Genomic DNA, 9472 nt, shown 5'->3' on the forward strand with positions numbered 1-9472 from the left:
TTTTTTCTCATAAATTATTTGTCCATGATTATTATCATGCTTTTGTCACAACAAACCTGTACACTCACTGACTGGTTCAAGCGTGTAATCGTGATCAGTGGTAGACTCCACTCTGTTGAAAGTGAAAGCATGCAATGGGCTTTTCCATTTAAAATCCACAAATATCTTCCACTTGACTTACTTGACTTATTTTCGGTGGTGTCCTCAAACTTTCTGTTCTCCATTGATGTCCTGAAGTCTGCTAGCTGCTTCCAATCGAGTGTTTCCACCTCCCGTGCTTGGGTATCCAATGAACCATTTATGATGCGGGCTCCTCGCTTCTAGAACAATGGCCAGCAAACCGGATTCTTCTTTCCCTGATCTTGTAGCTTATTTTTGGAAGATCTCCATATAGGTCTGCATTTGTCATATGTTACTTCTTTGAAATCATCGACCCCCTCTAGTACTATACACTGTCATTTGTGACGCTTTCTCTCTTGTTATTGTAGGACATGAACTTTGTTTTACTTCCATTCATCTTCAGGCCCACTATTGCCGCTGAAGTCTCAACTCTGTGAAGCAGTTCTTGTGCTTGTTGTTTTCCTCAGACAACAGTGCAATGTCGCAGCAAAATCAAACTCTGTCACCAACACCGGTCCAACTCTCCTGCTTCACCTGTTTTCCAGGTGGAATCCTAGCTCCTCTTTATTTCCATCAAAAGCTATTCTCAGTGCAAAGTATTCCACATGTACCTCCACAATCTACATAGAAAAGAACATTAAAATTCATTTAAGACCTGCTGCTCATTTTTGGCAAAAAGCAATTGTCAAAAGTTTTACCATTTCCAAAGTCATATCAAATTAAAGGCACATCTGTATACTTCCCCATAAACTTCAGTAAAAAGCCTCCCAGCACTTAAAAGCATACACTTTCTGCAAGATAAGGTCTGGAGAATCTAAATCTAATCTAAACAAATACTCAATAAAAATTGAAAAAGCGTCATCTAATTGAGAAAAAAAATGGCCTTTGATGAAAACACAAATATTTATATGTGAATACAGATTAAACATTAAGTTACATTACATTATTACATAGTGCAGTTTTGAAGTATTGAATGCTGCAAGACTCTAGAACAGATGATGGAGGTTATTCCACTCTGATATGGTATTTGAAAAAAAACAACCTGTCATTTGTACACATTTGATGATACTCTCATGGACTGGAACTTCAGAGGATGATATTGTCTAGAAGTTAGATTAGACATCTGATGCATAGAAAACCCATAGAGTCCTATAAGATTTCATAGATACAAAGCTGACTAGATCATCCTAGCCCGAAACATTTGGAAATGATTATGCTTTTTACCTCATCCTGTTTTGTCCATTTATATAGTAAAGGGAGAGCAGTGGGACTATCATGCTCCTTAGGTCATCAGAGCCTTCTTGAACATGGTTGAGGTGTGTAGCAAACTCCTTTATTTTGATGCCTTAGCAATAGGTGTGGAAAGATGCCTATAGGCCCTAAACGCAAGATTGAAAAGAAAAAAGCAATATTAAACAATGTATTCTTTTTATTAGTATATTTCTAGCTACCATGCTGGCCCAGATAGCTTTGATAAACAAAGCAAGAAATGGAAGAAAATAGTGCAGGAGAAAGGAGAGAAGACCACTCCCAAACACCATTTTGTACAATTTTACTCTTAGCCCTGATGCAAAGGCTGTTATACCCCCTATGGGCCTGCCAAAAACCCTCTCGGCCTGCCAAAAGATCTCCCCCCAATTTTACCCTCCCCAGGGCTCATAGTTATTGCACATGTCCTTAAAGAACATGCATCATTGGCTTAGTTATACATACACAATTAAACAACTTGTTTGTTTTCAACAACAACATCTTCTATGAACATTTTTGTATACCTTAAAGTCAATTGCCTTAGGTGTATCTATTGGTTAAATGCATGTAGAGTGCTATAGAAATTGGCCACAGTTGTTGAATGCTGTGTTGTTCACTGCTGCATCATACTCTGCCATATCAAGCCAGTCATCTTCGTCATCTTTTTATGGATTGTCATCTTCATCACTATAATGGGATTAAGATAATATAATGGGATATTTATATGTGAATACAGATTAAACATTAAGTTACATTACATTATTACATAGTGCAGTTTTGAAGTATTGAATGCTGCAAGACTCTAGAACAGATGATGGGAGGTTATTCCACTCTGATATGGTATTTGAAAAAAAAAAACCTGTATTTGTACACATTTGATGATACTCTCATGGACTGGAACTTCAGAGGATGATATTGTCTAGAAGTTAGATTAGACATCTGATGCATAGAAAACCCATAGAGTCCTATAAGATTTCATAGATAAAATGCTGACTAGATCATCCTAGCTCCTAAAACATTTGGAAATGATTATGCTTTTTACCTCATCCTGTTTTGTCCATTTATATAGTAAAGGGAGAGCAGTGGGACTATCATGCTCCTTAGGTCATCAGAGCCTTCTTGAACATGGTTGAGGTGTGTAGCAAACTCCTTTATTTTGATGCCTTAGCAATAGGTGTGGAAAGATGCCTATAGGCCCTAAACGAAAGATTGAAAAGAAAAAAGCAATATTAAACAATGTATTCTTTTTATTAGTATATTTCTAGCTACCATGTTGGCCCAGATAGCTTTGATAAACAAAGCAAGAAATGGAAGAAAATAGTGCAGGAGAAAGGAGAGAAGACCACTCCCAAACACCATTTTGTACAATTTTACTCTTAGCCCTGATGCAAAGGCTGTTATACCCCCTATGGGCCTGCCAAAAAACCCTCTCGGCCTGCCAAAAGATCCCCCCAATTTTACCCTCCCCAGGGCTCATAGTTATTGCACATGTCCTTAAAGAACATGCATCATTGGCTTAGTTATACATACACAATTAAACAACTTGTTTGTTTTCAACAACATGCATGTAGAGTGCTATAGAAATTGTACAGCCACAGTTGTTGAATGCTGTGTTGTTCAGTGTTGCATCATACTCTGCCATATCAAGCCAGTCATCTTTGTCATCTTTTATGGATTGTCATCTGCATCACTATAATGGGATTGCCTGCCTGAGGAAATTAAACCTGTAATTTCAAATAATTCAGTGTATTAATAATTTTAATCTAACTAGACATGACTAAGTATTACAGGAAATTTGGAAGTAATGCATTATATAATTTTGCTTTTTCTATTGCAAAGATTAGCTAGTATCTAATACTAAGCAAGCTCGGTCCCTGTGTGTGAATGTGATTTACTAATAGTCCAACATGTACCTAAGTACATTTGATAACATAACCACCTTTCAGTGTGATATCAGGGCCGTCTGCTAGACCATTCCGGTGTTGAGAAATAAATTTTACTGGTATGGCCCGATTTACCTTTTGTTGGCACATGTACATGGCAACATAATTGCCACCCTGGCTAATTGGATTGAAGTCATCCCTCCCCACAACTGTAACCCAAGTTTTTTTCCAAGCTGTCCCACTACCAGGAAAAGCACACAAAATTTGAAAAGTGCATAACAAGGTTTGCTATTTCAATGTTAAAATTCAAAGGAGATGTACTGAGTCACCGAGTCAGTGACAAAATTTCAAAATCGGAGCCCACTGATCTGCTACTAAAAAGGACATTATCAGGACAAATGGGCATGAAGTGCACGTTAAAAAATTGCAATTTTAAATGCTAAAATTAACAAAATTGAGGACAATTGTTTCCTTAAATCGTGCCAAAGGAAGATGCATAGGCCTTTTACAACTTTTGGTTACTTTTGTCCTGTTATTTTGATCCAGCTAATGAGTTTTGTTTTTTTCCAGGCATGAGAGGAGTTGCCCTAGCACTCATATTTATGATTTAGGCCTACATAATAGAAAGGATGGAATTATAATTATTTTAAAGATTCATGTTCAAGTTCGAGATGAAAATAAAAAATTAATCGTGAAATTTTGTCAGAACATTTCTATCAACTGAGTAGGAGAGGACATTGACTTGCCATCCTGACCATGCAGTGCAGGATTTACTCCTTTTGGGGCCCTGGGCCAACAGCCAAAATTTGGAGGCCCTAATCTCACCATGAGGAAGGCATATGCACTCAAGTAGCCATGTTTTGATTTAAAGATAAGGGGGCATACTTTTATAGGCCTAAGATTGATAGCGGTAGAGACGAGCATATTTTATTCCTATTTGAGACATTTGTACGTGAAGTGCACAAAAAATTTTATATTTCAGACAATTTAAGCCCAAAATAAAGGTAAATAACACAAAGCCAGTGCGCAAGAAGCGCGTGCAAAATTTGTCCACATCAGCTCAATGCGCCTGGCCAACATCATTGTAGGCCAACAATATACAATATAATTCTCGCCCAAATTACAAACTTATTGTAGTTTTATCCCCTTGCTCTCATGTGATGTGAGAGACACTAACTCCTTGTACCACTCCCCCCCTCTCTCCCTCCCTCCCTCCCTCCTCTCTCTTCCCCTTTCACTCTTCCTTTTCTCTATTCCTTTTTAGGGATTGCCAGGGGTGTCACACCCCCATGGCAACAGCCCTGTGTGACATGTGCAAACCAACATTTCAGTCACTCACAGTTACGCCTTTCTACGCCTTATAAATGCCTCAAAATTTTGACTATGCATGCAATGTCTCCTTAAATGCAATGTCTATAAATGGTTGAACATTAAATTGGCAATTCATAATTATGAGTTTCATGAAATCTTTTACACAAAACGTTTTTTACAATGTTTTAAACACTTTACAATGGTTTTAGTTTTTTGTGAAAACATGTTAATAGCATCAAATTTTAATAGCTGTGTTAATGTTGGCAGGGTCATTAAAACGTTTTGTATGAAAACACACTACAATAGAACTTTTAAAATTTTGTCAAAATGTTATTGTAAAATATTTCCAACTGGCAAAAATTTGATAAATATTTTGTCAACACTTAAATAAAATTATGCTAGAATATTTTGTAGTAAGTTTTAACAAAATGTTTTTGAATGTTAAGAAAACGTTTTCTACCTAACTGTAAATATAACCCAACATAACAGATGTTTGTTTTCTGGCAACCTTTTCTAACATTTTGTGAACAATATAGAAACCAATGTTTTCTGGGTATGTCTTAATTACCTCAAGTTTGTTATTTGTCTTGACCTCCTCTTCAATTTTGATCATCTTTTGAACAGTCGACAGTGATGTACCATGTATAGCAGGTTTACCAGAGCTTGAGAAAGGCATGGGAGTATTGGTTCTCTACAATAGTGAAAGGCTGTATCCACTGATGAGGTTCAGGATGGACTCTCTTCTATTATGACTTCTAGTTATGGTATGTGTTGTCATACAGCTTCACTTCATGATTTCGGCATGCTACACGAAAGGAGTCCAGCAACAGCAGTCGATTTTGTTGATATTCAGTGTACCTGCAAAAATCCCAAAAATGAGATAATGGTTGAATTAATTGAATGAATGGATACTTTTAATCATGTGACTTTACAAGGGTTACAAGAACTCTCAAGTTGAGTGGATCCAATTTTAACACTGAATATCCTTCACATATTTAATAAATATGGAGTGTTTGATATGACAATTAATGTAGTGACAAAGGTCACAGAAGCTAGCTCACAGATTCATGTAGGTCATCTGGAATCTTAGAAGTTTAGACCCAGATATACCAGGTTATTCAAGTTCCCCCAACCCTATATAAGACACACACACATACACCCCACCATACACATACCAAGTGCCAAGAGCAAAATTGTACAAATTTGTTGGGAATGGACATTATTTTCCTTGCTCTCTTCCTTCTTTCTTTTTCTCTCATACAGGCCAGCATTCATATATTATAAGCCTGATCGACAGCTTGGCTTGAGCGATAGCCTGGTCCCATTCATTCAGACTGACTGGTTAAACAAACAAACAAACAAACAAACAAACAGACAAATATAGCACCCTCTGGTTAATTGTGACCAGATGTAAACAAAGGCGGCCATTAACTGCTTTTCTTTCAGTATACTTTAACATAAATTGAAAGAGAAAACATCTGTGCTTTAACCATGTTAACTGGTTTTTGTTTTGTAAATTAAGACCACTTAATTGTATGTGTTTAGATCAAGTCACAACCAAGCCCGACAACCACTTCAAGGTAGGTGCATAGTCCAGCTGCACCTTGTTAATTCTTAGGATAGATGATCTGACCCGAATCAGGATTTAACCCGAATCAGAAGTTCCAAATTGGTCAAATTTTTGGTCCAAATTCTTTTGACATTCCTGATTTAACAAAATTTTGTATTTTGACTCCTGTATCAAATTTCCCAGGGTTGATAATGGACCTTGTTCATTCTGCATCACCCATAGAATAATAATCAGCAAAGAACATGTTTCATAAAACTGGCAAAACCATCATACATGCCTTTCTCTGCAGCTGGACTACTGAGTCGGGAACACTTAACGGATACAAGACTTAATGTTGAGGGCCCTGCCTCAAGACAAGACACCTCATGGCCCAGCTTACAAAGGTCAGCAAGACGTTAGAGAACACACGCTGTGCATCTGTTTATGTTCTCGCCCCACACCATAGCGGGTAACCAAGTGGCACAGTCCCCTCGGAGGTGACATAGACGAAGGACATCGTGTAAACCAATCCCTCGCTGGCACTATGACATTCAATAGAGGCATCGTACTTCACGGCATCTTCCCAGACAAACGATACAAACGCTAATATATATTGTATAGGAGGGATGCACGCATTCATAGCAATGTACTAATTTTGAATTTGGTTATTTTTTACTTTCTCAGTATTTACTAAATTTGGGTACATATTGACAGCTAACAGCTTTGCTTCAACTAGATTTCCAAACCAAATCAATATAATTGATAAATGACAGTTAAATTGTGCCCAACCTCAAAATGTCCCAAACCTTATTGTGCATCTTCTATGATAATTGTCGCGCAAATACAATGCAGTTCTAAAGTTTTATTATTGGTTTTGTGTTATCATCAATCAAGTTACCATCCTCAACACCATCCCCAAGAGTCATATCACCTTCATCATTACTCCTGCCAAAATATTCTGTCATCTTGTTCCAACTTTGCCAATCTATCTGTGAGAGATCCTTATAAAGTTCCATCAAGAGCCATTTAGATTAATCACGCACAATAGGATATGTTATCGAAACTGGTATAGACAAGTCTTGTGTCACAGACAAGAAACTCGAGAGACTAACCCCTGTCCAAGCTATGTAGGAGAATAGCAGCGGCTGAAATGAGCTACAGGGAACCATGCTCACACAAGTCAGGGAATCTCATACTGATAAAGCTTGGTGAGCCAAGACGCTTATGCACTTGTAGTGCACAGATGCCCTTGGCTCGCACTCAAGCACTTGCCCTCACAAACCAAGCCAAACTGACCTTCTGACAAAGGCTAGGTAAGGGTATGATAGGGGTACCTGATCAGGATGCTGGAATCTAGTGGGTAGTCCCACATTTGAGACCTACATTTACAGGAATATTGCTGCCGGGGGTCTCAACTTGGTTTGGGTAGGGATAGCAGCTGAAACTTCAAAAAGTACCCGGCCATAAACCAAAATGACTAGAAATTCTACCAATTTTTTATAAATTTTTGCAAATTTGTGTAAAGAAAAATTTGCACTTTTTTGAGAAACTTTTGAAGAAAAAAAAAACACCCTTTCAAATTTTCATGAAATTATGGCCATCAATAAACCAAATGGCTGAAAATCCACCCAAGTCTAAATGGCTGAAAATGTACCCCGAATCTGCCAGACATCCCCATACCCTCATTTCCAATAAGACCCTCCCCTTGGTTTCTGCTGTCCAAATGGGTCATGTTTTCACAGAAAAGGACTAGGTGACAAAAATATAAAATTCTACGCCGAGCAGCCGGACGTGATGACTAAGCACTACGCCGGGCAGCCGGACTTGATGACCAATGAAGATGGTGAGATCTAGAGGGTGCCCCACACTTGAGGAATACACATACTGGGATGTGCTATCCAAATGGGGTTGTTTGTCACAAACTTAAGAAGGATCCATTAAAACAACTATTTAATCAATTCCATTCTTTTATCACATAGCTTTTTTGTTGTATTTTAAATTGTTTTATTCTAATTTGTTTTTAATTGTGTATTTTGTGTACATTTTAAATATTTATGATTTTGTATTATAAGTGTTACAGTGGGAGGATCTGCTTCTAAAGTAGACAACAAATTTATTCACCCCTATATCCAATGAAACAAAAATAAATCGGGTGGTAACGTCTGATTAAAGTTGCATCATTCTGCAACATTGGCGGAATGATACATAATGGGGAGCGAAGTTGGCGCAGCGATAGTTCCTCGCCTTTGCACTACTGAGGTTCCAGGTTCCTCTGTATGTGCACTTGGTTTATCCCCCATGCTCGCTTTCTCTATGTGCATCTAACCATGGTAGACTCCATGGTGGGTGACCAGCACGTAAATATACTCTCTTACTCCCCTGCGCTGCAGGTAGTACTGGGTTACGTGGTACCAGTAGCAAAATCTTGACCTGACTGGATCTCAACTGTGATTCTACCTGGGTCACTATTATTTTGAGCAACATTGGGCCTATGTGTTTCCTTTAGTAAAATAAAACATAATAAAGGTTTGGCCATTTTAATACTGCTACATTCTGCTACATTCATCTCCCAACTTGGGCAGGAAATGTCTGGTCGCCTAGTTGTTTGGTTATCAAAACTTCCTTCACCCAATGGAATTTGGGGAGCTGCAGAAGATGGGTGGATGTAACAATATAAGAGCGGATAGGTTTGCGCCAGGTTCGACTGCAATCACTATATTCATTTTACCTTGACAGTCGTGAGGGGGTCCTTTTGAGAACGCTCCAATGAGTCAAATAGGGCCCAAACATACGCTTAGAGTGAACACGATAATGCGATTGATTTTCTTACATGTAAAAATATGGCCAATTCAGAGAGAAAATCTTGTTTGTCGTATGGGACCTACTGTAGAGTCTTGTAGACAATTATTTTTGTTGGCTGCTGAGCTATTAATTATAGATACTTCATAACGTGTTCCAATGTTGAAAGTTGATGTTTTTATTTCTACTTGCTTTAAAGAGAACACAAATATGGACACGGGTATAGACGATTGAATGAAGATGATTTATTTGTATTTTGATTTTAATATATAGGCCTACCTGACACCCAATCAAGAACATAAGAAAATATTGCAAAGGCCATAAATATAATGACTTATTTATGCATATCGAGACAAACATTCTCGATCACTAACATTGTTAACATTTGGAACATTTCACATGCATGCTATTTGCCTTCTCGGGCACTCTAATACTTTAAATCATGAAACCGTAGAACGATCTGTTGGTCAGCATAGATATTTAATCCAATTGAGTCCCACTATCAATCATAATTAGCTACACCCATTTTTTTTTTTTTTTTTACCACTACCAGCGACTTAAA

At 37.8% G+C, this 9472-nt stretch overlaps 1 long non-coding RNA gene across 1 annotated transcript; it reads right to left on the minus strand.

The window, feature by feature from the left end:
• Positions 1-201: 201 nt before the first annotated feature.
• Positions 202-2588, minus strand: LOC140139342 (uncharacterized). Its single transcript, XR_011857088.1, has 4 exons — positions 2411-2588; positions 1893-2055; positions 1345-1499; positions 202-740 (listed from the first exon to the last, which is right to left on the minus strand). It is a non-coding gene; the product is annotated as an uncharacterized lncRNA (long non-coding RNA).
• Positions 2589-9472: the final 6884 nt, after the last annotated feature.

The sequence above is a fragment of the Amphiura filiformis genome, chromosome 18 (genome assembly GCF_039555335.1).
Source record: "Amphiura filiformis chromosome 18, Afil_fr2py, whole genome shotgun sequence".
Classification (NCBI taxonomy): domain Eukaryota; kingdom Metazoa; phylum Echinodermata; class Ophiuroidea; order Amphilepidida; family Amphiuridae; genus Amphiura; species Amphiura filiformis.